The following is a 22,365-nucleotide window of genomic DNA, read 5'->3' on the forward strand; positions in this document are numbered from 1 at the left end:
GCCGAGAAAAAAGAGCTAGTGCAGCATCAATAAAAGAAGGAACATGAACTAACGTGGAAGCAATCAAAGACCTCGAGACAGTGTTAAAGGCTAACGAACGCAAGTTGGCCTCTTAACTGACCTAAAAATGTGGCTGTATCTAACATGTAGAGGGATGTTAGGGAGGACAGCTGAAACTGTCAGATGTCACTTAGACCAGCGGTTCTCAATTCCAGTCCTCGAGCCCCCTGCTCTTCAGATTTTGTATGTTTCTCGTATAGCTTCAGACTTTTGTTCCATTCAAACGTAAGTGCCCTGAGAAGTGGACATCACATGACATCCCTCCATGATTCAAGTTCAGAGCGTATGTGTACGTTCAGTTCAAAGTGACTAGCACAGAGGTGTACAGAGGTATACAGAGGTATATGATGTCACACTTGTCCATGTGTGAAGACGTTGCGCAGCGCAAATCCGTGAACCAATGTTCCAAAGAGAAGTAAACTTCGACGGATTTCCCCTGCTCAGGGAGTGGGGAGCAATGAACACTGTGTAGGGACCATGTCAATCGCAAGGAGCTCACTTCTAATGAGCTGATTATCCAAATCAGGTGTGCTAACAAAGAGAGACATGCAAAATATGCAGACCTTTGGGGAGCGAGGACTGGAATGGAGAACCGCTTCCTTATTCTTTAAGTCAGTGTGAGAAAAAGAGGTGAGAAGTTGTCTGCGTGACCCGAGTGATGCAAGGTGGTCTGCATAATACAAGAATCCGCACATGCATACTGGCGTAACAAGACCGAGAAGGTCCTTTAACACAAAAGCTAAATCTCTTTGTTAATTCGACAACACAATCGCGGCCAGTGCAAAGGTGCAAGCCCAGAGGAGGGACGGCCTCTTTGCATCAAGCCGGTCATTCGCAGCTATGCTCGTCATTCTTGAAAGGCCAGGGGAATTAGCTCAAATGGTAGAGCGCTCGCTTAGCATGCGAGAGGTAGCGGGATCGATGCCCGCATTCTCCAAGTTGGCTCCTGCCCTTTTACTCACACATCCCTAAATCAGTGGTTTTCAACCCTTTCCTGGAGGCATCCCTGCCCTGCACATTTTGCATTTCCCCTCATCTAACACACCAGTTTCAAATAATCAGCTCATTAATAGAGACTGCAAGACCTGATTTGGGTGTGTCTAATAAGGGAGACATACGAAATGTTCAGGACAGGGTTGCCTCCAGGAAAGGTTTGAAAACCATTGCCCTAAAGAGACCGACTGAGCACTGACGCAATGCTGCGACACTCCCACGTTAGCTTTTTTTGGGGCTCACAGCTGCCAAAAAGTATTTCAGACATGGTCCTGTGCAAATTGGTTGCAAAACATTGCCATTTTACACACAGTTCCCTAAAGCAGTGGTTTTCAAACCTGTCCTGGAGGCACCCCTGCCCTACACATTTTGAATGTTTCACTCATCTATCACACCTGTTTCAAATCATCAACTCTTTTATAGAGACCGCAAGACCTTATTTGGGTGTGTCTAATAAGGCAGACAATCAAACTGTGCAGGGCAGGGGTGCCTCCAGGACAGGTTTGAGAACCAGTGCCCTAAAGAGACCGACTGGGCATCGATGCAAAGCTGCCACAGTCTCTACGTTAGTTAATTTTTTTGGACTCAAAGCTGCCAAAAAGTATTTCAGACATGGTCCTGCGCAAATTGGTTGCAAAAAGTGGTCCCACCGCGATTTGAACTCAGATCACTGGATTCAGAGTGCTAACCATTACACCATGAAACCTTACCTGGAGCAGCCGTTGCCACAAAGGGCCACAAAGACTGTCACCAGTGACAACCTAGTGCTGTTTTTATCTTTTCCTGCGGCAGGAAAGCACACAGGTTCCACCGAGATTCGAACTCAGATCACTGGATTCAAAGCCCAGAGTGCTGACCATTACACCATGGAACCGAAACTGCTTGTTTGGTGGCCAACTGGGAAACAGATAGCTCCGTGGCAGTGGGGAAGCAGTTATACAGAGAAGTTGGAACCCAGTGATTTTTGGTCACTGGCCCGCCTCAAAAAACGGAAAAGAGTGGGAGATTTTGCCGAAACCCGGGATCGAACCAGGGACCTTTAGATCTTCAGTCTAACGCTCTCCCAACTGAGCTATTTCGGCCACAACAAGCTCCTGCTTAGCAAGCAGGGATTTCAGTGAGATCACCCTACTCTTTGTCACAGGAGAAGAGCAGAGCAGAGATGAGCCCCCAGACAATAAAAACAGCTGGCCAGTACGGGGATCGAACCCGCGACCTTGGCGTTATTAGCACCACGCTCTAACCATCTGAGCTAACCGGCCTCCCTTAGCCATCTGTCTCTACCCGATTGAATAAAAAACTGCCTCAATGTCAGTGAACGCAATGAGACAACAAAGCTTCACGTTTTATCCCGACCAAGGGCTCGTCCGGGATTTGAACCCGGGACCTCTCGCACCCAAAGCGAGAATCATACCCCTAGACCAACGAGCCTTCCTGTGCTGGGCCGAGAAAAAAGAGCTAGTGCAGCATCAATAAAAGAAGGAACATGAACTAACGTGGAAGCAATCAAAGACCTCGAGACAGTGTTAAAGGCTAACGAACGCAAGTTGGCCTCTTAACTGACCTAAAAATGTGGCTGTATCTAACATGTAGAGGGATGTTAGGGAGGACAGCTGAAACTGTCAGATGTCACTTAGACCAGCGGTTCTCAATTCCAGTCCTCGAGCCCCCTGCTCTTCAGATTTTGTATGTTTCTCGTATAGCTTCAGACTTTTGTTCCATTCAAACGTAAGTGCCCTGAGAAGTGGACATCACATGACATCCCTCCGTGATTCAAGTTCAGAGCGTATGTGTACGTTCAGTTCAAAGTGACTAGCACAGAGGTGTACAGAGGTATACAGAGGTATATGATGTCACACTTGTCCATGTGTGAAGACGTTGCGCAGCGCAAATCCGTGAACCAATGTTCCAAAGAGAAGTAAACTTCGACGGATTTCCCCTGCTCAGGGAGTGGGGAGCAATGAACACTGTGTAGGGACCATGTCAATCGCAAGGAGCTCACTTCTAATGAGCTGATTATCCAAATCAGGTGTGCTAACAAAGAGAGACATGCAAAATATGCAGACCTTTGGGGAGCGAGGACTGGAATGGAGAACCGCTTCCTTATTCTTTAAGTCAGTGTGAGAAAAAGAGGTGAGAAGTTGTCTGCGTGACCCGAGTGATGCAAGGTGGTCTGCATAATACAAGAATCCGCACATGCATACTGGCGTAACAAGACCGAGAAGGTCCTTTAACACAAAAGCTAAATCTCTTTGTTAATTCGATAACACAATCGCGGCCAGTGCAAAGGTGCAAGCCCAGAGGAGGGACGGCCTCTTTGCATCAAGCCGGTCATTCCCAGCTATGCTCGTCATTCTTGAAAGGCCAGGGGAATTAGCTCAAATGGTAGAGCGCTCGCTTAGCATGCGAGAGGTAGCGGGATCGATGCCCGCATTCTCCAAGTTGGCTCCTGCCCTTTTACTCACACATCCCTAAATCAGTGGTTTTCAACCCTTTCCTGGAGGCATCCCTGCCCTGCACATTTTGCATTTCCCCTCATCTAACACACCAGTTTCAAATCATCAGCTCATTAATAGAGACTGCAAGACCTGATTTGGGTGTGTCTAATAAGGGAGACATACGAAATGTTCAGGACAGGGTTGCCTCCAGGAAAGGTTTGAAAACCATTGCCCTAAAGAGACCGACTGAGCACTGACGCAATGCTGCGACACTCCCACGTTAGCTTTTTTTGGGGCTCACAGCTGCCAAAAAGTATTTCAGACATGGTCCTGTGCAAATTGGTTGCAAAACATTGCCATTTTACACACAGTTCCCTAAAGCAGTGGTTTTCAAACCTGTCCTGGAGGCACCCCTGCCCTACACATTTTGAATGTTTCCCTCATCTATCACACCTGTTTCAAATCATCAACTCTTTTATAGAGACCGCAAGACCTTATTTGGGTGTGTCTAATAAGGCAGACAATCAAACTGTGCAGGGCAGGGGTGCCTCCAGGACAGGTTTGAGAACCAGTGCCCTAAAGAGACCGACTGGGCATCGATGCAATGCTGCCACAGTCTCTACGTTAGTTAATTTTTTTGGACTCAAAGCTGCCAAAAAGTATTTCAGACATGGTCCTGCGCAAATTGGTTGCAAAAAGTGGTCCCACCGCGATTTGAACTCGGATCACTGGATTCAGAGTGCTAACCATTACACCATGAAACCTTACCTGGAGCAGCCGTTGCGCACAGGGCCACAAAGACTGTCACCAGTGACAACCTAGTGCTGTTTTTATCTTTTCCTGCGGCAGGAAAGCACACAGGTTCCACCGAGATTCGAACTCAGATCACTGGATTCAAAACCCAGAGTGCTGACCATTACACCATGGAACCGAAACTGCTTGTTTGGTGGCCAACTGGGAAACAGATAGCTCCGCGGCAGTGGGGAAGCAGTTATACAGAGAAGTTGGAACCCAGTGATTTTTGGTCACTGGCCCGCCTCAAAAAACGGAAAAGAGTGGGAGATTTTGCCGAAACCCGGGATCGAACCAGGGACCTTTAGATCTTCAGTCTAACGCTCTCCCAACTGAGCTATTTCGGCCACAACAAGCTCCTGCTTAGCAAGCAGGGATTTCAGTGAGATCACCCTACTCTTTGTCACAGGAGAAGAGCAGAGCAGAGATGAGCCCCCAGACAATAAAAACAGCTGGCCAGTACGGGGATCGAACCCGCGACCTTGGCGTTATTAGCACCACGCTCTAACCATCTGAGCTAACCGGCCTCCCTTAGCCATCTGTCTCTACCCGATTGAATAAAAAACTGCCTTAATGTTAGTGAACGCAATGAGACAACAAAGCTTCACGTTTTATCCCGACCAAGGGCTCGTCCGGGATTTGAACCCGGGACCTCTCGCACCCAAAGCGAGAATCATACCCCTAGACCAACGAGCCTTCCTGTGCTGGGCCGAGAAAAAAGAGCTAGTGCAGCATCAATAAAAGAAGGAACATGAACTAACGTGGAAGCAATCAAAGACCTCGAGACAGTGTTAAAGGCTAACGAACGCAAGTTGGCCTCTTAACTGACCTAAAAATGTGGCTGTATCTAACATGTAGAGGGATGTTAGGGAGGACAGCTGAAACTGTCAGATGTCACTTAGACCAGCGGTTCTCAATTCCAGTCCTCGAGCCCCCTGCTCTTCAGATTTTGTATGTTTCTCGTATAGCTTCAGACATTTGTTCCATTCAAACGTAAGTGCCCTGAGAAGTGGACATCACATGACATCCCTCCGTGATTCAAGTTCAGAGCGTATGTGTACGTTCAGTTCAAAGTGACTAACACAGAGGTGTACAGAGGTTTACAGAGGTATATGATGTCACACTTGTCCATGTGTGAAGACGTTGCGCAGCGCAAATCCGTGAACCAATGTTCCAAAGTGAAGTAAACTTCGACGGATTTCCCCTGCTCAGGGAGTGGGGAGCAATGAACACTGTGTAGGGACCATGTCAATCGCAAGGAGCTCACTTCTAATGAGCTGATTATCCAAATCAGGTGTGCTAACAAAGAGAGACATGCAAAATATGCAGACCTTTGGGGAGCGAGGACTGGAATGGAGAACCGCTTCCTTATACTTTAAGTCAGTGTGAGAAAAAGAGGTGAGAAGTTGTCTGCGTGACCCGAGTGATGCAAGGTGGTCTGCATAATACAAGAATCCGCACATGCATACTGGCGTAACAAGACCGAGAAGGTCCTTTAACACAAAAGCTAAATCTCTTTGTTAATTCGACAACACAATCGCGGCCAGTGCAAAGGTGCAAGCCCAGAGGAGGGACGGCCTCTTTGCATCAAGCCGGTCATTCGCAGCTATGCTCGTCATTCTTGAAAGGCCAGGGGAATTAGCTCAAATGGTAGAGCGCTCGCTTAGCATGCGAGAGATAGCGGGATCGATGCCCGCATTCTCCAAGTTGGCTCCTGCCCTATTACTCACACATCCCTAAATCAGTGGTTTTCAACCCTTTCCTGGAGGCATCCCTGCCCTGCACATTTTGCATTTCCCCTCATCTAACACACCAGTTTCAAATCATCAGCTCATTAATAGAGACTGCAAGACCTGATTTGGGTGTGTCTAATAAGGGAGACATACGAAATGTTCAGGACAGGGTTGCCTCCAGGAAAGGTTTGAAAACCATTGCCCTAAAGAGACCGACTGAGCACTGACGCAATGCTGCGACACTCCCACGTTAGCTTTTTTTGGGGCTCACAGCTGCCAAAAAGTATTTCAGACATGGTCCTGTGCAAATTGGTTGCAAAACATTGCCATTTTACACACAGTTCCCTAAAGCAGTGGTTTTCAAACCTGTCCTGGAGGCACCCCTGCCCTACACATTTTGAATGTTTCCCTCATCTATCACACCTGTTTCAAATCATCAACTCTTTTATAGAGACCGCAAGACCTTATTTGGGTGTGTCTAATAAGGCAGACAATCAAACTGTGCAGGGCAGGGGTGCCTCCAGGACAGGTTTGAGAACCAGTGCCCTAAAGAGACCGACTGGGCATCGATGCAATGCTGCCACAGTCTCTACGTTAGTTAATTTTTTTGGACTCAAAGCTGCCAAAAAGTATTTCAGACATGGTCCTGCGCAAATTGGTTGCAAAAAGTGGTCCCACCGCAATTTGAACTCGGATCACTGGATTCAGAGTGCTAACCATTACACCATGAAACCTTACCTGGAGCAGCCGTTGCTCACAGGGCCACAAAGACTGTCACCAGTGACAACCTAGTGCTGTTTTTATCTTTTCCTGCGGCAAGAAATCACACAGGTTCCACCGAGATTCGAACTCAGATCACTGGATTCAAAGCCCAGAGTGCTGACCATTACACCATGGAACCGAAACTGCTTGTTTGGTGGCCAACTGGGAAACAGATAGCTCCGCGGCAGTGGGGAAGCAGTTATACAGAGAAGTTGGAACCCAGTGATTTTTGGTCACTGGCCCGCCTCAAAAAACGGAAAAGAGTGGGAGATTTTGCCGAAACCCGGGATCGAACCAGGGACCTTTAGATCTTCAGTCTAACGCTCTCCCAACTGAGCTATTTCGGCCACAACAAGCTCCTGCTTAGCAAGCAGGGATTTCAGTGAGATCACCCTACTCTTTGTCACAGGAGAAGAGCAGAGCAGAGATGAGCCCCCAGACAATAAAAACAGCTGGCCAGTACGGGTATCGAACCCGCGACCTTGGCGTTATTAGCACCACGCTCTAACCATCTGAGCTAACCGGCCTCCCTTAGCCATCTGTCTCTACCCGATTGAATAAAAAACTGCCTCAATGTTAGTGAACGCAATGAGACAACAAAGCTTCACGTTTTATCCCGACCAAGGGCTCGTCCGGGATTTGAACCCGGGACCTCTCGCACCCAAAGCGAGAATCATACCCCTAGACCAACGAGCCTTCCTGTGCTGGGCCGAGAAAAAAGAGCTAGTGCAGCATCAATAAAAGAAGGAACATGAACTAACGTGGAAGCAATCAAAGACCTCGAGACAGTGTTAAAGGCTAACGAACGCAAGTTGGCCTCTTAACTGACCTAAAAAGGTGGCTGTATCTAACATGTAGAAGGGATGTTAGGGAGGACAGCTGAAACTGTCAGATGTCACTTAGACCAGCGGTTCTCAATTCCAGTCCTCGAGCCCCCTGCTCTTCAGATTTTGTATGTTTCTCGTATAGCTTCAGACATTTGTTCCATTCAAACGTAAGTGCCCTGAGAAGTGGACATCACATGACATCCCTCCGTGATTCAAGTTCAGAGCGTATGTGTACGTTCAGTTCAAAGTGACTAACACAGAGGTGTACAGAGGTATACAGAGGTATATGATGTCACACTTGTCCATGTGTGAAGACGTTGCGCAGCGCAAATCCGTGAACCAATGTTCCAAAGTGAAGTAAACTTCGACGGATTTCCCCTGCTCAGGGAGTGGGGAGCAATGAACACTGTGTAGGGACCATGTCAATCGCAAGGAGCTCACTTCTAATGAGCTGATTATCCAAATCAGGTGTGCTAACAAAGAGAGACATGCAAAATATGCAGACCTTTGGGGAGCGAGGACTGGAATGGAGAACCGCTTCCTTATTCTTTAAGTCAGTGTGAGAAAAAGAGGTGAGAAGTTGTCTGCGTGACCCGAGTGATGCAAGGTGGTCTGCATAATACAAGAATCCGCACATGCATACTGGCGTAACAAGACCGAGAAGGTCCTTTAACACAAAAGCTAAATCTCTTTGTTAATTCGATAACACAATCGCGGCCAGTGCAAAGGTGCAAGCCCAGAGGAGGGACGGCCTCTTTGCATCAAGCCGGTCATTCCCAGCTATGCTCGTCATTCTTGAAAGGCCAGGGGAATTAGCTCAAATGGTAGAGCGCTCGCTTAGCATGCGAGAGGTAGCGGGATCGATGCCCGCATTCTCCAAGTTGGCTCCTGCCCTTTTACTCACACATCCCTAAATCAGTGGTTTTCAACCCTTTCCTGGAGGCATCCCTGCCCTGCACATTTTGCATTTCCCCTCATCTAACACACCAGTTTCAAATCATCAGCTCATTAATAGAGACTGCAAGACCTGATTTGGGTGTGTCTAATAAGGGAGACATACGAAATGTTCAGGACAGGGTTGCCTCCAGGAAAGGTTTGAAAACCATTGCCCTAAAGAGACCGACTGAGCACTGACGCAATGCTGCGACACTCCCACGTTAGCTTTTTTTGGGGCTCACAGCTGCCAAAAAGTATTTCAGACATGGTCCTGTGCAAATTGGTTGCAAAACATTGCCATTTTACACACAGTTCCCTAAAGCAGTGGTTTTCAAACCTGTCCTGGAGGCACCCCTGCCCTACACATTTTGAATGTTTCCCTCATCTATCACACCTGTTTCAAATCATCAACTCTTTTATAGAGACCGCAAGACCTTATTTGGGTGTGTCTAATAAGGCAGACAATCAAACTGTGCAGGGCAGGGGTGCCTCCAGGACAGGTTTGAGAACCAGTGCCCTAAAGAGACCGACTGGGCATCGATGCAATGCTGCCACAGTCTCTACGTTAGTTAATTTTTTTGGACTCAAAGCTGCCAAAAAGTATTTCAGACATGGTCCTGCGCAAATTGGTTGCAAAAAGTGGTCCCACCGCGATTTGAACTCGGATCACTGGATTCAGAGTGCTAACCATTACACCATGAAACCTTACCTGGAGCAGCCGTTGCGCACAGGGCCACAAAGACTGTCACCAGTGACAACCTAGTGCTGTTTTTATCTTTTCCTGCGGCAGGAAAGCACACAGGTTCCACCGAGATTCGAACTCAGATCACTGGATTCAAAACCCAGAGTGCTGACCATTACACCATGGAACCGAAACTGCTTGTTTGGTGGCCAACTGGGAAACAGATAGCTCCGTGGCAGTGGGGAAGCAGTTATACAGAGAAGTTGGAACCCAGTGATTTTTGGTCACTGGCCCGCCTCAAAAAACGGAAAAGAGTGGGAGATTTTGCCGAAACCCGGGATCGAACCAGGGACCTTTAGATCTTCAGTCTAACGCTCTCCCAACTGAGCTATTTCGGCCACAACAAGCTCCTGCTTAGCAAGCAGGGATTTCAGTGAGATCACCCTACTCTTTGTCACAGGAGAAGAGCAGAGCAGAGATGAGCCCCCAGACAATAAAAACAGCTGGCCAGTACGGGGATCGAACCCGCGACCTTGGCGTTATTAGCACCACGCTCTAACCATCTGAGCTAACCGGCCTCCCTTAGCCATCTGTCTCTACCCGATTGAATAAAAAACTGCCTCAATGTCAGTGAACGCAATGAGACAACAAAGCTTCACGTTTTATCCCGACCAAGGGCTCGTCCGGGATTTGAACCCGGGACCTCTCGCACCCAAAGCGAGAATCATACCCCTAGACCAACGAGCCTTCCTGTGCTGGGCCGAGAAAAAAGAGCTAGTGCAGCATCAATAAAAGAAGGAACATGAACTAACGTGGAAGCAATCAAAGACCTCGAGACAGTGTTAAAGGCTAACGAACGCAAGTTGGCCTCTTAACTGACCTAAAAATGTGGCTGTATCTAACATGTAGAGGGATGTTAGGGAGGACAGCTGAAACTGTCAGATGTCACTTAGACCAGCGGTTCTCAATTCCAGTCCTCGAGCCCCCTGCTCTTCAGATTTTGTATGTTTCTCGTATAGCTTCAGACTTTTGTTCCATTCAAACGTAAGTGCCCTGAGAAGTGGACATCACATGACATCCCTCCGTGATTCAAGTTCAGAGCGTATGTGTACGTTCAGTTCAAAGTGACTAGCACAGAGGTGTACAGAGGTATACAGAGGTATATGATGTCACACTTGTCCATGTGTGAAGACGTTGCGCAGCGCAAATCCGTGAACCAATGTTCCAAAGAGAAGTAAACTTCGACGGATTTCCCCTGCTCAGGGAGTGGGGAGCAATGAACACTGTGTAGGGACCATGTCAATCGCAAGGAGCTCACTTCTAATGAGCTGATTATCCAAATCAGGTGTGCTAACAAAGAGAGACATGCAAAATATGCAGACCTTTGGGGAGCGAGGACTGGAATGGAGAACCGCTTCCTTATTCTTTAAGTCAGTGTGAGAAAAAGAGGTGAGAAGTTGTCTGCGTGACCCGAGTGATGCAAGGTGGTCTGCATAATACAAGAATCCGCACATGCATACTGGCGTAACAAGACCGAGAAGGTCCTTTAACACAAAAGCTAAATCTCTTTGTTAATTCGACAACACAATCGCGGCCAGTGCAAAGGTGCAAGCCCAGAGGAGGGACGGCCTCTTTGCATCAAGCCGGTCATTCGCAGCTATGCTCGTCATTCTTGAAAGGCCAGGGGAATTAGCTCAAATGGTAGAGCGCTCGCTTAGCATGCGAGAGGTAGCGGGATCGATGCCCGCATTCTCCAAGTTGGCTCCTGCCCTTTTACTCACACATCCCTAAATCAGTGGTTTTCAACCCTTTCCTGGAGGCATCCCTGCCCTGCACATTTTGCATTTCCCCTCATCTAACACACCAGTTTCAAATAATCAGCTCATTAATAGAGACTGCAAGACCTGATTTGGGTGTGTCTAATAAGGGAGACATACGAAATGTTCAGGACAGGGTTGCCTCCAGGAAAGGTTTGAAAACCATTGCCCTAAAGAGACCGACTGAGCACTGACGCAATGCTGCGACACTCCCACGTTAGCTTTTTTTGGGGCTCACAGCTGCCAAAAAGTATTTCAGACATGGTCCTGTGCAAATTGGTTGCAAAACATTGCCATTTTACACACAGTTCCCTAAAGCAGTGGTTTTCAAACCTGTCCTGGAGGCACCCCTGCCCTACACATTTTGAATGTTTCCCTCATCTATCACACCTGTTTCAAATCATCAACTCTTTTATAGAGACCGCAAGACCTTATTTGGGTGTGTCTAATAAGGCAGACAATCAAACTGTGCAGGGCAGGGGTGCCTCCAGGACAGGTTTGAGAACCAGTGCCCTAAAGAGACCGACTGGGCATCGATGCAATGCTGCCACAGTCTCTACGTTAGTTAATTTTTTTGGACTCAAAGCTGCCAAAAAGTATTTCAGACATGGTCCTGCGCAAATTGGTTGCAAAAAGTGGTCCCACCGCGATTTGAACTCGGATCACTGGATTCAGAGTGCTAACCATTACACCATGAAACCTTACCTGGAGCAGCCGTTGCGCACAGGGCCACAAAGACTGTCACCAGTGACAACCTAGTGCTGTTTTTATCTTTTCCTGCGGCAGGAAAGCACACAGGTTCCACCGAGATTCGAACTCAGATCACTGGATTCAAAACCCAGAGTGCTGACCATTACACCATGGAACCGAAACTGCTTGTTTGGTGGCCAACTGGGAAACAGATAGCTCCGCGGCAGTGGGGAAGCAGTTATACAGAGAAGTTGGAACCCAGTGATTTTTGGTCACTGGCCCGCCTCAAAAAACGGAAAAGAGTGGGAGATTTTGCCGAAACCCGGGATCGAACCAGGGACCTTTAGATCTTCAGTCTAACGCTCTCCCAACTGAGCTATTTCGGCCACAACAAGCTCCTGCTTAGCAAGCAGGGATTTCAGTGAGATCACCCTACTCTTTGTCACAGGAGAAGAGCAGAGCAGAGATGAGCCCCCAGACAATAAAAACAGCTGGCCAGTACGGGGATCGAACCCGCGACCTTGGCGTTATTAGCACCACGCTCTAACCATCTGAGCTAACCGGCCTCCCTTAGCCATCTGTCTCTACCCGATTGAATAAAAAACTGCCTTAATGTTAGTGAACGCAATGAGACAACAAAGCTTCACGTTTTATCCCGACCAAGGGCTCGTCCGGGATTTGAACCCGGGACCTCTCGCACCCAAAGCGAGAATCATACCCCTAGACCAACGAGCCTTCCTGTGCTGGGCCGAGAAAAAAGAGCTAGTGCAGCATCAATAAAAGAAGGAACATGAACTAACGTGGAAGCAATCAAAGACCTCGAGACAGTGTTAAAGGCTAACGAACGCAAGTTGGCCTCTTAACTGACCTAAAAATGTGGCTGTATCTAACATGTAGAGGGATGTTAGGGAGGACAGCTGAAACTGTCAGATGTCACTTAGACCAGCGGTTCTCAATTCCAGTCCTCGAGCCCCCTGCTCTTCAGATTTTGTATGTTTCTCGTATAGCTTCAGACTTTTGTTCCATTCAAACGTAAGTGCCCTGAGAAGTGGACATCACATGACATCCCTCCATGATTCAAGTTCAGAGCGTATGTGTACGTTCAGTTCAAAGTGACTAGCACAGAGGTGTACAGAGGTATACAGAGGTATATGATGTCACACTTGTCCATGTGTGAAGACGTTGCGCAGCGCAAATCCGTGAACCAATGTTCCAAAGAGAAGTAAACTTCGACGGATTTCCCCTGCTCAGGGAGTGGGGAGCAATGAACACTGTGTAGGGACCATGTCAATCGCAAGGAGCTCACTTCTAATGAGCTGATTATCCAAATCAGGTGTGCTAACAAAGAGAGACATGCAAAATATGCAGACCTTTGGGGAGCGAGGACTGGAATGGAGAACCGCTTCCTTATTCTTTAAGTCAGTGTGAGAAAAAGAGGTGAGAAGTTGTCTGCGTGACCCGAGTGATGCAAGGTGGTCTGCATAATACAAGAATCCGCACATGCATACTGGCGTAACAAGACCGAGAAGGTCCTTTAACACAAAAGCTAAATCTCTTTGTTAATTCGACAACACAATCGCGGCCAGTGCAAAGGTGCAAGCCCAGAGGAGGGACGGCCTCTTTGCATCAAGCCGGTCATTCGCAGCTATGCTCGTCATTCTTGAAAGGCCAGGGGAATTAGCTCAAATGGTAGAGCGCTCGCTTAGCATGCGAGAGGTAGCGGGATCGATGCCCGCATTCTCCAAGTTGGCTCCTGCCCTTTTACTCACACATCCCTAAATCAGTGGTTTTCAACCCTTTCCTGGAGGCATCCCTGCCCTGCACATTTTGCATTTCCCCTCATCTAACACACCAGTTTCAAATAATCAGCTCATTAATAGAGACTGCAAGACCTGATTTGGGTGTGTCTAATAAGGGAGACATACGAAATGTTCAGGACAGGGTTGCCTCCAGGAAAGGTTTGAAAACCATTGCCCTAAAGAGACCGACTGAGCACTGACGCAATGCTGCGACACTCCCACGTTAGCTTTTTTTGGGGCTCACAGCTGCCAAAAAGTATTTCAGACATGGTCCTGTGCAAATTGGTTGCAAAACATTGCCATTTTACACACAGTTCCCTAAAGCAGTGGTTTTCAAACCTGTCCTGGAGGCACCCCTGCCCTACACATTTTGAATGTTTCCCTCATCTATCACACCTGTTTCAAATCATCAACTCTTTTATAGAGACCGCAAGACCTTATTTGGGTGTGTCTAATAAGGCAGACAATCAAACTGTGCAGGGCAGGGGTGCCTCCAGGACAGGTTTGAGAACCAGTGCCCTAAAGAGACCGACTGGGCATCGATGCAAAGCTGCCACAGTCTCTACGTTAGTTAATTTTTTTGGACTCAAAGCTGCCAAAAAGTATTTCAGACATGGTCCTGCGCAAATTGGTTGCAAAAAGTGGTCCCACCGCGATTTGAACTCAGATCACTGGATTCAGAGTGCTAACCATTACACCATGAAACCTTACCTGGAGCAGCCGTTGCGCACAGGGCCACAAAGACTGTCACCAGTGACAACCTAGTGCTGTTTTTATCTTTTCCTGCGGCAGGAAAGCACACAGGTTCCACCGAGATTCGAACTCAGATCACTGGATTCAAAGCCCAGAGTGCTGACCATTACACCATGGAACCGAAACTGCTTGTTTGGTGGCCAACTGGGAAACAGATAGCTCCGTGGCAGTGGGGAAGCAGTTATACAGAGAAGTTGGAACCCAGTGATTTTTGGTCACTGGCCCGCCTCAAAAAACGGAAAAGAGTGGGAGATTTTGCCGAAACCCGGGATCGAACCAGGGACCTTTAGATCTTCAGTCTAACGCTCTCCCAACTGAGCTATTTCGGCCACAACAAGCTCCTGCTTAGCAAGCAGGGATTTCAGTGAGATCACCCTACTCTTTGTCACAGGAGAAGAGCAGAGCAGAGATGAGCCCCCAGACAATAAAAACAGCTGGCCAGTACGGGGATCGAACCCGCGACCTTGGCGTTATTAGCACCACGCTCTAACCATCTGAGCTAACCGGCCTCCCTTAGCCATCTGTCTCTACCCGATTGAATAAAAAACTGCCTCAATGTCAGTGAACGCAATGAGACAACAAAGCTTCACGTTTTATCCCGACCAAGGGCTCGTCCGGGATTTGAACCCGGGACCTCTCGCACCCAAAGCGAGAATCATACCCCTAGACCAACGAGCCTTCCTGTGCTGGGCCGAGAAAAAAGAGCTAGTGCAGCATCAATAAAAGAAGGAACATGAACTAACGTGGAAGCAATCAAAGACCTCGAGACAGTGTTAAAGGCTAACGAACGCAAGTTGGCCTCTTAACTGACCTAAAAATGTGGCTGTATCTAACATGTAGAGGGATGTTAGGGAGGACAGCTGAAACTGTCAGATGTCACTTAGACTAGCGGTTCTCAATTCCAGTCCTCGAGCCCCCTGCTCTTCAGATTTTGTATGTTTCTCGTATAGCTTCAGACTTTTGTTCCATTCAAACGTAAGTGCCCTGAGAAGTGGACATCACATGACATCCCTCCATGATTCAAGAACCAATGTTCCAAAGAGAAGTAAACTTCGACGGATTTCCCCTGCTCAGGGAGTGGGGAGCAATGAACACTGTGTAGGGACCATGTCAATCGCAAGGAGCTCACTTCTAATGAGCTGATTATCCAAATCAGGTGTGCTAACAAAGAGAGACATGCAAAATATGCAGACCTTTGGGGAGCGAGGACTGGAATGGAGAACCGCTTCCTTATTCTTTAAGTCAGTGTGAGAAAAAGAGGTGAGAAGTTGTCTGCGTGACCCGAGTGATGCAAGGTGGTCTGCATAATACAAGAATCCGCACATGCATACTGGCGTAACAAGACCGAGAAGGTCCTTTAACACAAAAGCTAAATCTCTTTGTTAATTCGACAACACAATCGCGGCCAGTGCAAAGGTGCAAGCCCAGAGGAGGGACGGCCTCTTTGCATCAAGCCGGTCATTCGCAGCTATGCTCGTCATTCTTGAAAGGCCAGGGGAATTAGCTCAAATGGTAGAGCGCTCGCTTAGCATGCGAGAGGTAGCGGGATCGATGCCCGCATTCTCCAAGTTGGCTCCTGCCCTTTTACTCACACATCCCTAAATCAGTGGTTTTCAACCCTTTCCTGGAGGCATCCCTGCCCTGCACATTTTGCATTTCCCCTCATCTAACACACCAGTTTCAAATCATCAGCTCATTAATAGAGACTGCAAGACCTGATTTGGGTGTGTCTAATAAGGGAGACATACGAAATGTTCAGGACAGGGTTGCCTCCAGGAAAGGTTTGAAAACCATTGCCCTAAAGAGACCGACTGAGCACTGACGCAATGCTGCGACACTCCCACGTTAGCTTTTTTTGGGGCTCACAGCTGCCAAAAAGTATTTCAGACATGGTCCTGTGCAAATTGGTTGCAAAACATTGCCATTTTACACACAGTTCCCTAAAGCAGTGGTTTTCAAACCTGTCCTGGAGGCACCCCTGCCCTACACATTTTGAATGTTTCCCTCATCTATCACACCTGTTTCAAATCATCAACTCTTTTATAGAGACCGCAAGACCTTATTTGGGTGTGTCTAATAAGGCAGACAATCAAACTGTGCAGGGCAGGGGTGCCTCCAGGACAGGTTTGAGAACCAGTGCCCTAAAGAGACCGACTGGGCATCGATGCAATGCTGCCACAGTCTCTACGTTAGTTAATTTTTTTGGACTCAAAGCTGCCAAAAAGTATTTCAGACATGGTCCTGCGCAAATTGGTTGCAAAAAGTGGTCCCACCGCGATTTGAACTCGGATCACTGGATTCAGAGTGCTAACCATTACACCATGAAACCTTACCTGGAGCAGCCGTTGCGCACAGGGCCACAAAGACTGTCACCAGTGACAACCTAGTGCTGTTTTTATCTTTTCCTGCGGCAGGAAAGCACACAGGTTCCACCGAGATTCGAACTCAGATCACTGGATTCAAAACCCAGAGTGCTGACCATTACACCATGGAACCGAAACTGCTTGTTTGGTGGCCAACTGGGAAACAGATAGCTCCGCGGCAGTGGGGAAGCAGTTATACAGAGAAGTTGGAACCCAGTGATTTTTGGTCACTGGCCCGCCTCAAAAAACGGAAAAGAGTGGGAGATTTTGCCGAAACCCGGGATCGAACCAGGGACCTTTAGATCTTCAGTCTAACGCTCTCCCAACTGAGCTATTTCGGCCACAACAAGCTCCTGCTTAGCAAGCAGGGATTTCAGTGAGATCACCCTACTCTTTGTCACAGGAGAAGAGCAGAGCAGAGATGAGCCCCCAGACAATAAAAACAGCTGGCCAGTACGGGGATCGAACCCGCGACCTTGGCGTTATTAGCACCACGCTCTAACCATCTGAGCTAACCGGCCTCCCTTAGCCATCTGTCTCTACCCAATTGAATAAAAAACTGCCTTAATGTTAGTGAACGCAATGAGACAACAAAGCTTCACGTTTTATCCCGACCAAGGGCTCGTCCGGGATTTGAACCCGGGACCTCTCGCACCCAAAGCGAGAATCATACCCCTAGACCAACGAGCCTTCCTGTGCTGGGCCGAGAAAAAAGAGCTAGTGCAGCATCAATAAAAGAAGGAACATGAACTAACGTGGAAGCAATCAAAGACCTCGAGACAGTGTTAAAGGCTAACGAACGCAAGTTGGCCTCTTAACTGACCTAAAAATGTGGCTGTATCTAACATGTAGAGGGATGTTAGGGAGGACAGCTGAAACTGTCAGATGTCACTTAGACCAGCGGTTCTCAATTCCAGTCCTCGAGCCCCCTGCTCTTCAGATTTTGTATGTTTCTCGTATAGCTTCAGACTTTTGTTCCATTCAAACGTAAGTGCCCTGAGAAGTGGACATCACATGACATCCCTCCATGATTCAAGTTCAGAGCGTATGTGTACGTTCAGTTCAAAGTGACTAGCACAGAGGTGTACAGAGGTATACAGAGGTATATGATGTCACACTTGTCCATGTGTGAAGACGTTGCGCAGCGCAAATCCGTGAACCAATGTTCCAAAGAGAAGTAAACTTCGACGGATTTCCCCTGCTCAGGGAGTGGGGAGCAATGAACACTGTGTAGGGACCATGTCAATCGCAAGGAGCTCACTTCTAATGAGCTGATTATCCAAATCAGGTGTGCTAACAAAGAGAGACATGCAAAATATGCAGACCTTTGGGGAGCGAGGACTGGAATGGAGAACCGCTTCCTTATTCTTTAAGTCAGTGTGAGAAAAAGAGGTGAGAAGTTGTCTGCGTGACCCGAGTGATGCAAGGTGGTCTGCATAATACAAGAATCCGCACATGCATACTGGCGTAACAAGACCGAGAAGGTCCTTTAACACAAAAGCTAAATCTCTTTGTTAATTCGACAACACAATCGCGGCCAGTGCAAAGGTGCAAGCCCAGAGGAGGGACGGCCTCTTTGCATCAAGCCGGTCATTCGCAGCTATGCTCGTCATTCTTGAAAGGCCAGGGGAATTAGCTCAAATGGTAGAGCGCTCGCTTAGCATGCGAGAGGTAGCGGGATCGATGCCCGCATTCTCCAAGTTGGCTCCTGCCCTTTTACTCACACATCCCTAAATCAGTGGTTTTCAACCCTTTCCTGGAGGCATCCCTGCCCTGCACATTTTGCATTTCCCCTCATCTAACACACCAGTTTCAAATAATCAGCTCATTAATAGAGACTGCAAGACCTGATTTGGGTGTGTCTAATAAGGGAGACATACGAAATGTTCAGGACAGGGTTGCCTCCAGGAAAGGTTTGAAAACCATTGCCCTAAAGAGACCGACTGAGCACTGACGCAATGCTGCGACACTCCCACGTTAGCTTTTTTTGGGGCTCACAGCTGCCAAAAAGTATTTCAGACATGGTCCTGTGCAAATTGGTTGCAAAACATTGCCATTTTACACACAGTTCCCTAAAGCAGTGGTTTTCAAACCTGTCCTGGAGGCACCCCTGCCCTACACATTTTGAATGTTTCCCTCATCTATCACACCTGTTTCAAATCATCAACTCTTTTATAGAGACCGCAAGACCTTATTTGGGTGTGTCTAATAAGGCAGACAATCAAACTGTGCAGGGCAGGGGTGCCTCCAGGACAGGTTTGAGAACCAGTGCCCTAAAGAGACCGACTGGGCATCGATGCAAAGCTGCCACAGTCTCTACGTTAGTTAATTTTTTTGGACTCAAAGCTGCCAAAAAGTATTTCAGACATGGTCCTGCGCAAATTGGTTGCAAAAAGTGGTCCCACCGCGATTTGAACTCAGATCACTGGATTCAGAGTGCTAACCATTACACCATGAAACCTTACCTGGAGCAGCCGTTGCGCACAGGGCCACAAAGACTGTCACCAGTGACAACCTAGTGCTGTTTTTATCTTTTCCTGCGGCAGGAAAGCACACAGGTTCCACCGAGATTCGAACTCAGATCACTGGATTCAAAGCCCAGAGTGCTGACCATTACACCATGGAACCGAAACTGCTTGTTTGGTGGCCAACTGGGAAACAGATAGCTCCGTGGCAGTGGGGAAGCAGTTATACAGAGAAGTTGGAACCCAGTGATTTTTGGTCACTGGCCCGCCTCAAAAAACGGAAAAGAGTGGGAGATTTTGCCGAAACCCGGGATCGAACCAGGGACCTTTAGATCTTCAGTCTAACGCTCTCCCAACTGAGCTATTTCGGCCACAACAAGCTCCTGCTTAGCAAGCAGGGATTTCAGTGAGATCACCCTACTCTTTGTCACAGGAGAAGAGCAGAGCAGAGATGAGCCCCCAGACAATAAAAACAGCTGGCCAGTACGGGGATCGAACCCGCGACCTTGGCGTTATTAGCACCACGCTCTAACCATCTGAGCTAACCGGCCTCCCTTAGCCATCTGTCTCTACCCGATTGAATAAAAAACTGCCTCAATGTCAGTGAACGCAATGAGACAACAAAGCTTCACGTTTTATCCCGACCAAGGGCTCGTCCGGGATTTGAACCCGGGACCTCTCGCACCCAAAGCGAGAATCATACCCCTAGACCAACGAGCCTTCCTGTGCTGGGCCGAGAAAAAAGAGCTAGTGCAGCATCAATAAAAGAAGGAACATGAACTAACGTGGAAGCAATCAAAGACCTCGAGACAGTGTTAAAGGCTAACGAACGCAAGTTGGCCTCTTAACTGACCTAAAAATGTGGCTGTATCTAACATGTAGAGGGATGTTAGGGAGGACAGCTGAAACTGTCAGATGTCACTTAGACCAGCGGTTCTCAATTCCAGTCCTCGAGCCCCCTGCTCTTCAGATTTTGTATGTTTCTCGTATAGCTTCAGACTTTTGTTCCATTCAAACGTAAGTGCCCTGAGAAGTGGACATCACATGACATCCCTCCGTGATTCAAGTTCAGAGCGTATGTGTACGTTCAGTTCAAAGTGACTAGCACAGAGGTGTACAGAGGTATACAGAGGTATATGATGTCACACTTGTCCATGTGTGAAGACGTTGCGCAGCGCAAATCCGTGAACCAATGTTCCAAAGAGAAGTAAACTTCGACGGATTTCCCCTGCTCAGGGAGTGGGGAGCAATGAACACTGTGTAGGGACCATGTCAATCGCAAGGAGCTCACTTCTAATGAGCTGATTATCCAAATCAGGTGTGCTAACAAAGAGAGACATGCAAAATATGCAGACCTTTGGGGAGCGAGGACTGGAATGGAGAACCGCTTCCTTATTCTTTAAGTCAGTGTGAGAAAAAGAGGTGAGAAGTTGTCTGCGTGACCCGAGTGATGCAAGGTGGTCTGCATAATACAAGAATCCGCACATGCATACTGGCGTAACAAGACCGAGAAGGTCCTTTAACACAAAAGCTAAATCTCTTTGTTAATTCGACAACACAATCGCGGCCAGTGCAAAGGTGCAAGCCCAGAGGAGGGACGGCCTCTTTGCATCAAGCCGGTCATTCGCAGCTATGCTCGTCATTCTTGAAAGGCCAGGGGAATTAGCTCAAATGGTAGAGCGCTCGCTTAGCATGCGAGAGGTAGCGGGATCGATGCCCGCATTCTCCAAGTTGGCTCCTGCCCTTTTACTCACACATCCCTAAATCAGTGGTTTTCAACCCTTTCCTGGAGGCATCCCTGCCCTGCACATTTTGCATTTCCCCTCATCTAACACACCGGTTTCAAATAATCAGCTCATTAATAGAGACTGCAAGACCTGATTTGGGTGTGTCTAATAAGGGAGACATACGAAATGTTCAGGACAGGGTTGCCTCCAGGAAAGGTTTGAAAACCATTGCCCTAAAGAGACCGACTGAGCACTGACGCAATGCTGCGACACTCCCACGTTAGCTTTTTTTGGGGCTCACAGCTGCCAAAAAGTATTTCAGACATGGTCCTGTGCAAATTGGTTGCAAAACATTGCCATTTTACACACAGTTCCCTAAAGCAGTGGTTTTCAAACCTGTCCTGGAGGCACCCCTGCCCTACACATTTTGAATGTTTCCCTCATCTATCACACCTGTTTCAAATCATCAACTCTTTTATAGAGACCGCAAGACCTTATTTGGGTGTGTCTAATAAGGCAGACAATCAAACTGTGCAGGGCAGGGGTGCCTCCAGGACAGGTTTGAGAACCAGTGCCCTAAAGAGACCGACTGGGCATCGATGCAAAGCTGCCACAGTCTCTACGTTAGTTAATTTTTTTGGACTCAAAGCTGCCAAAAAGTATTTCAGACATGGTCCTGCGCAAATTGGTTGCAAAAAGTGGTCCCACCGCGATTTGAACTCAGATCACTGGATTCAGAGTGCTAACCATTACACCATGAAACCTTACCTGGAGCAGCCGTTGCGCACAGGGCCACAAAGACTGTCACCAGTGACAACCTAGTGCTGTTTTTATCTTTTCCTGCGGCAGGAAAGCACACAGGTTCCACCGAGATTCGAACTCAGATCACTGGATTCAAAGCCCAGAGTGCTGACCATTACACCATGGAACCGAAACTGCTTGTTTGGTGGCCAACTGGGAAACAGATAGCTCCGTGGCAGTGGGGAAGCAGTTATACAGAGAAGTTGGAACCCAGTGATTTTTGGTCACTGGCCCGCCTCAAAAAACGGAAAAGAGTGGGAGATTTTGCCGAAACCCGGGATCGAACCAGGGACCTTTAGATCTTCAGTCTAACGCTCTCCCAACTGAGCTATTTCGGCCACAACAAGCTCCTGCTTAGCAAGCAGGGATTTCAGTGAGATCACCCTACTCTTTGTCACAGGAGAAGAGCAGAGCAGAGATGAGCCCCCAGACAATAAAAACAGCTGGCCAGTACGGGGATCGAACCCGCGACCTTGGCGTTATTAGCACCACGCTCTAACCATCTGAGCTAACCGGCCTCCCTTAGCCATCTGTCTCTACCCGATTGAATAAAAAACTGCCTCAATGTCAGTGAACGCAATGAGACAACAAAGCTTCACGTTTTATCCCGACCAAGGGCTCGTCCGGGATTTGAACCCGGGACCTCTCGCACCCAAAGCGAGAATCATACCCCTAGACCAACGAGCCTTCCTGTGCTGGGCCGAGAAAAAAGAGCTAGTGCAGCATC

The 22,365-nt window shown here is 48.0% G+C and overlaps 45 non-coding genes across 45 annotated transcripts; 9 read left to right on the forward strand and 36 right to left on the reverse strand.

The window, feature by feature from the left end:
- Nucleotides 1–924: 924 nt before the first annotated feature.
- trnaa-agc (transfer RNA alanine (anticodon AGC)) lies at nucleotides 925–997 on the forward strand. Its single transcript has one exon. It is a non-coding gene; the product is annotated as a tRNA-Ala (tRNA).
- Nucleotides 998–1,855: 858 nt separating this feature from the next.
- Nucleotides 1,856–1,927, reverse strand: trnaq-uug (transfer RNA glutamine (anticodon UUG)). Its single transcript has one exon. It is a non-coding gene; the product is annotated as a tRNA-Gln (tRNA).
- Nucleotides 1,928–2,062: 135 nt separating this feature from the next.
- trnaf-gaa (transfer RNA phenylalanine (anticodon GAA)) lies at nucleotides 2,063–2,135 on the reverse strand. The gene has a single exon. It is a non-coding gene; the product is annotated as a tRNA-Phe (tRNA).
- Nucleotides 2,136–2,241: 106 nt separating this feature from the next.
- On the reverse strand, nucleotides 2,242–2,315 carry trnai-aau (transfer RNA isoleucine (anticodon AAU)). Its single transcript has one exon. It is a non-coding gene; the product is annotated as a tRNA-Ile (tRNA).
- Nucleotides 2,316–2,412: 97 nt separating this feature from the next.
- On the reverse strand, nucleotides 2,413–2,484 carry trnap-ugg (transfer RNA proline (anticodon UGG)). Its single transcript has one exon. It is a non-coding gene; the product is annotated as a tRNA-Pro (tRNA).
- Nucleotides 2,485–3,420: 936 nt separating this feature from the next.
- Nucleotides 3,421–3,493, forward strand: trnaa-agc (transfer RNA alanine (anticodon AGC)). Its single transcript has one exon. It is a non-coding gene; the product is annotated as a tRNA-Ala (tRNA).
- Nucleotides 3,494–4,350: 857 nt separating this feature from the next.
- Nucleotides 4,351–4,422, reverse strand: trnaq-uug (transfer RNA glutamine (anticodon UUG)). Its single transcript has one exon. It is a non-coding gene; the product is annotated as a tRNA-Gln (tRNA).
- A 135-nt stretch (nucleotides 4,423–4,557) lies between these two features.
- trnaf-gaa (transfer RNA phenylalanine (anticodon GAA)) lies at nucleotides 4,558–4,630 on the reverse strand. Its single transcript has one exon. It is a non-coding gene; the product is annotated as a tRNA-Phe (tRNA).
- Nucleotides 4,631–4,736: 106 nt separating this feature from the next.
- trnai-aau (transfer RNA isoleucine (anticodon AAU)) lies at nucleotides 4,737–4,810 on the reverse strand. Its single transcript has one exon. It is a non-coding gene; the product is annotated as a tRNA-Ile (tRNA).
- Nucleotides 4,811–4,907: 97 nt separating this feature from the next.
- On the reverse strand, nucleotides 4,908–4,979 carry trnap-ugg (transfer RNA proline (anticodon UGG)). Its single transcript has one exon. It is a non-coding gene; the product is annotated as a tRNA-Pro (tRNA).
- Nucleotides 4,980–5,915: 936 nt separating this feature from the next.
- trnaa-agc (transfer RNA alanine (anticodon AGC)) lies at nucleotides 5,916–5,988 on the forward strand. The gene has a single exon. It is a non-coding gene; the product is annotated as a tRNA-Ala (tRNA).
- An 857-nt stretch (nucleotides 5,989–6,845) lies between these two features.
- trnaq-uug (transfer RNA glutamine (anticodon UUG)) lies at nucleotides 6,846–6,917 on the reverse strand. The gene has a single exon. It is a non-coding gene; the product is annotated as a tRNA-Gln (tRNA).
- A 135-nt stretch (nucleotides 6,918–7,052) lies between these two features.
- trnaf-gaa (transfer RNA phenylalanine (anticodon GAA)) lies at nucleotides 7,053–7,125 on the reverse strand. Its single transcript has one exon. It is a non-coding gene; the product is annotated as a tRNA-Phe (tRNA).
- A 106-nt stretch (nucleotides 7,126–7,231) lies between these two features.
- Nucleotides 7,232–7,305, reverse strand: trnai-aau (transfer RNA isoleucine (anticodon AAU)). Its single transcript has one exon. It is a non-coding gene; the product is annotated as a tRNA-Ile (tRNA).
- A 97-nt stretch (nucleotides 7,306–7,402) lies between these two features.
- Nucleotides 7,403–7,474, reverse strand: trnap-ugg (transfer RNA proline (anticodon UGG)). Its single transcript has one exon. It is a non-coding gene; the product is annotated as a tRNA-Pro (tRNA).
- A 937-nt stretch (nucleotides 7,475–8,411) lies between these two features.
- Nucleotides 8,412–8,484, forward strand: trnaa-agc (transfer RNA alanine (anticodon AGC)). Its single transcript has one exon. It is a non-coding gene; the product is annotated as a tRNA-Ala (tRNA).
- Nucleotides 8,485–9,341: 857 nt separating this feature from the next.
- trnaq-uug (transfer RNA glutamine (anticodon UUG)) lies at nucleotides 9,342–9,413 on the reverse strand. The gene has a single exon. It is a non-coding gene; the product is annotated as a tRNA-Gln (tRNA).
- Nucleotides 9,414–9,548: 135 nt separating this feature from the next.
- On the reverse strand, nucleotides 9,549–9,621 carry trnaf-gaa (transfer RNA phenylalanine (anticodon GAA)). The gene has a single exon. It is a non-coding gene; the product is annotated as a tRNA-Phe (tRNA).
- A 106-nt stretch (nucleotides 9,622–9,727) lies between these two features.
- trnai-aau (transfer RNA isoleucine (anticodon AAU)) lies at nucleotides 9,728–9,801 on the reverse strand. The gene has a single exon. It is a non-coding gene; the product is annotated as a tRNA-Ile (tRNA).
- Nucleotides 9,802–9,898: 97 nt separating this feature from the next.
- On the reverse strand, nucleotides 9,899–9,970 carry trnap-ugg (transfer RNA proline (anticodon UGG)). Its single transcript has one exon. It is a non-coding gene; the product is annotated as a tRNA-Pro (tRNA).
- A 936-nt stretch (nucleotides 9,971–10,906) lies between these two features.
- trnaa-agc (transfer RNA alanine (anticodon AGC)) lies at nucleotides 10,907–10,979 on the forward strand. Its single transcript has one exon. It is a non-coding gene; the product is annotated as a tRNA-Ala (tRNA).
- Nucleotides 10,980–11,836: 857 nt separating this feature from the next.
- On the reverse strand, nucleotides 11,837–11,908 carry trnaq-uug (transfer RNA glutamine (anticodon UUG)). The gene has a single exon. It is a non-coding gene; the product is annotated as a tRNA-Gln (tRNA).
- A 135-nt stretch (nucleotides 11,909–12,043) lies between these two features.
- trnaf-gaa (transfer RNA phenylalanine (anticodon GAA)) lies at nucleotides 12,044–12,116 on the reverse strand. Its single transcript has one exon. It is a non-coding gene; the product is annotated as a tRNA-Phe (tRNA).
- A 106-nt stretch (nucleotides 12,117–12,222) lies between these two features.
- On the reverse strand, nucleotides 12,223–12,296 carry trnai-aau (transfer RNA isoleucine (anticodon AAU)). The gene has a single exon. It is a non-coding gene; the product is annotated as a tRNA-Ile (tRNA).
- A 97-nt stretch (nucleotides 12,297–12,393) lies between these two features.
- Nucleotides 12,394–12,465, reverse strand: trnap-ugg (transfer RNA proline (anticodon UGG)). Its single transcript has one exon. It is a non-coding gene; the product is annotated as a tRNA-Pro (tRNA).
- Nucleotides 12,466–13,401: 936 nt separating this feature from the next.
- Nucleotides 13,402–13,474, forward strand: trnaa-agc (transfer RNA alanine (anticodon AGC)). The gene has a single exon. It is a non-coding gene; the product is annotated as a tRNA-Ala (tRNA).
- Nucleotides 13,475–14,331: 857 nt separating this feature from the next.
- On the reverse strand, nucleotides 14,332–14,403 carry trnaq-uug (transfer RNA glutamine (anticodon UUG)). Its single transcript has one exon. It is a non-coding gene; the product is annotated as a tRNA-Gln (tRNA).
- A 135-nt stretch (nucleotides 14,404–14,538) lies between these two features.
- On the reverse strand, nucleotides 14,539–14,611 carry trnaf-gaa (transfer RNA phenylalanine (anticodon GAA)). The gene has a single exon. It is a non-coding gene; the product is annotated as a tRNA-Phe (tRNA).
- Nucleotides 14,612–14,717: 106 nt separating this feature from the next.
- Nucleotides 14,718–14,791, reverse strand: trnai-aau (transfer RNA isoleucine (anticodon AAU)). The gene has a single exon. It is a non-coding gene; the product is annotated as a tRNA-Ile (tRNA).
- A 97-nt stretch (nucleotides 14,792–14,888) lies between these two features.
- trnap-ugg (transfer RNA proline (anticodon UGG)) lies at nucleotides 14,889–14,960 on the reverse strand. The gene has a single exon. It is a non-coding gene; the product is annotated as a tRNA-Pro (tRNA).
- An 816-nt stretch (nucleotides 14,961–15,776) lies between these two features.
- trnaa-agc (transfer RNA alanine (anticodon AGC)) lies at nucleotides 15,777–15,849 on the forward strand. Its single transcript has one exon. It is a non-coding gene; the product is annotated as a tRNA-Ala (tRNA).
- Nucleotides 15,850–16,706: 857 nt separating this feature from the next.
- Nucleotides 16,707–16,778, reverse strand: trnaq-uug (transfer RNA glutamine (anticodon UUG)). The gene has a single exon. It is a non-coding gene; the product is annotated as a tRNA-Gln (tRNA).
- A 135-nt stretch (nucleotides 16,779–16,913) lies between these two features.
- Nucleotides 16,914–16,986, reverse strand: trnaf-gaa (transfer RNA phenylalanine (anticodon GAA)). Its single transcript has one exon. It is a non-coding gene; the product is annotated as a tRNA-Phe (tRNA).
- Nucleotides 16,987–17,092: 106 nt separating this feature from the next.
- On the reverse strand, nucleotides 17,093–17,166 carry trnai-aau (transfer RNA isoleucine (anticodon AAU)). The gene has a single exon. It is a non-coding gene; the product is annotated as a tRNA-Ile (tRNA).
- A 97-nt stretch (nucleotides 17,167–17,263) lies between these two features.
- On the reverse strand, nucleotides 17,264–17,335 carry trnap-ugg (transfer RNA proline (anticodon UGG)). The gene has a single exon. It is a non-coding gene; the product is annotated as a tRNA-Pro (tRNA).
- Nucleotides 17,336–18,271: 936 nt separating this feature from the next.
- On the forward strand, nucleotides 18,272–18,344 carry trnaa-agc (transfer RNA alanine (anticodon AGC)). The gene has a single exon. It is a non-coding gene; the product is annotated as a tRNA-Ala (tRNA).
- An 857-nt stretch (nucleotides 18,345–19,201) lies between these two features.
- trnaq-uug (transfer RNA glutamine (anticodon UUG)) lies at nucleotides 19,202–19,273 on the reverse strand. Its single transcript has one exon. It is a non-coding gene; the product is annotated as a tRNA-Gln (tRNA).
- Nucleotides 19,274–19,408: 135 nt separating this feature from the next.
- Nucleotides 19,409–19,481, reverse strand: trnaf-gaa (transfer RNA phenylalanine (anticodon GAA)). The gene has a single exon. It is a non-coding gene; the product is annotated as a tRNA-Phe (tRNA).
- Nucleotides 19,482–19,587: 106 nt separating this feature from the next.
- Nucleotides 19,588–19,661, reverse strand: trnai-aau (transfer RNA isoleucine (anticodon AAU)). Its single transcript has one exon. It is a non-coding gene; the product is annotated as a tRNA-Ile (tRNA).
- A 97-nt stretch (nucleotides 19,662–19,758) lies between these two features.
- Nucleotides 19,759–19,830, reverse strand: trnap-ugg (transfer RNA proline (anticodon UGG)). The gene has a single exon. It is a non-coding gene; the product is annotated as a tRNA-Pro (tRNA).
- A 936-nt stretch (nucleotides 19,831–20,766) lies between these two features.
- trnaa-agc (transfer RNA alanine (anticodon AGC)) lies at nucleotides 20,767–20,839 on the forward strand. The gene has a single exon. It is a non-coding gene; the product is annotated as a tRNA-Ala (tRNA).
- Nucleotides 20,840–21,696: 857 nt separating this feature from the next.
- Nucleotides 21,697–21,768, reverse strand: trnaq-uug (transfer RNA glutamine (anticodon UUG)). The gene has a single exon. It is a non-coding gene; the product is annotated as a tRNA-Gln (tRNA).
- Nucleotides 21,769–21,903: 135 nt separating this feature from the next.
- Nucleotides 21,904–21,976, reverse strand: trnaf-gaa (transfer RNA phenylalanine (anticodon GAA)). Its single transcript has one exon. It is a non-coding gene; the product is annotated as a tRNA-Phe (tRNA).
- Nucleotides 21,977–22,082: 106 nt separating this feature from the next.
- Nucleotides 22,083–22,156, reverse strand: trnai-aau (transfer RNA isoleucine (anticodon AAU)). Its single transcript has one exon. It is a non-coding gene; the product is annotated as a tRNA-Ile (tRNA).
- A 97-nt stretch (nucleotides 22,157–22,253) lies between these two features.
- Nucleotides 22,254–22,325, reverse strand: trnap-ugg (transfer RNA proline (anticodon UGG)). The gene has a single exon. It is a non-coding gene; the product is annotated as a tRNA-Pro (tRNA).
- Nucleotides 22,326–22,365: the final 40 nt, after the last annotated feature.

Source organism: Carassius gibelio, chromosome B10 (assembly GCF_023724105.1).
Source record: "Carassius gibelio isolate Cgi1373 ecotype wild population from Czech Republic chromosome B10, carGib1.2-hapl.c, whole genome shotgun sequence".
Lineage (NCBI taxonomy): Eukaryota > Metazoa > Chordata > Actinopteri > Cypriniformes > Cyprinidae > Carassius > Carassius gibelio.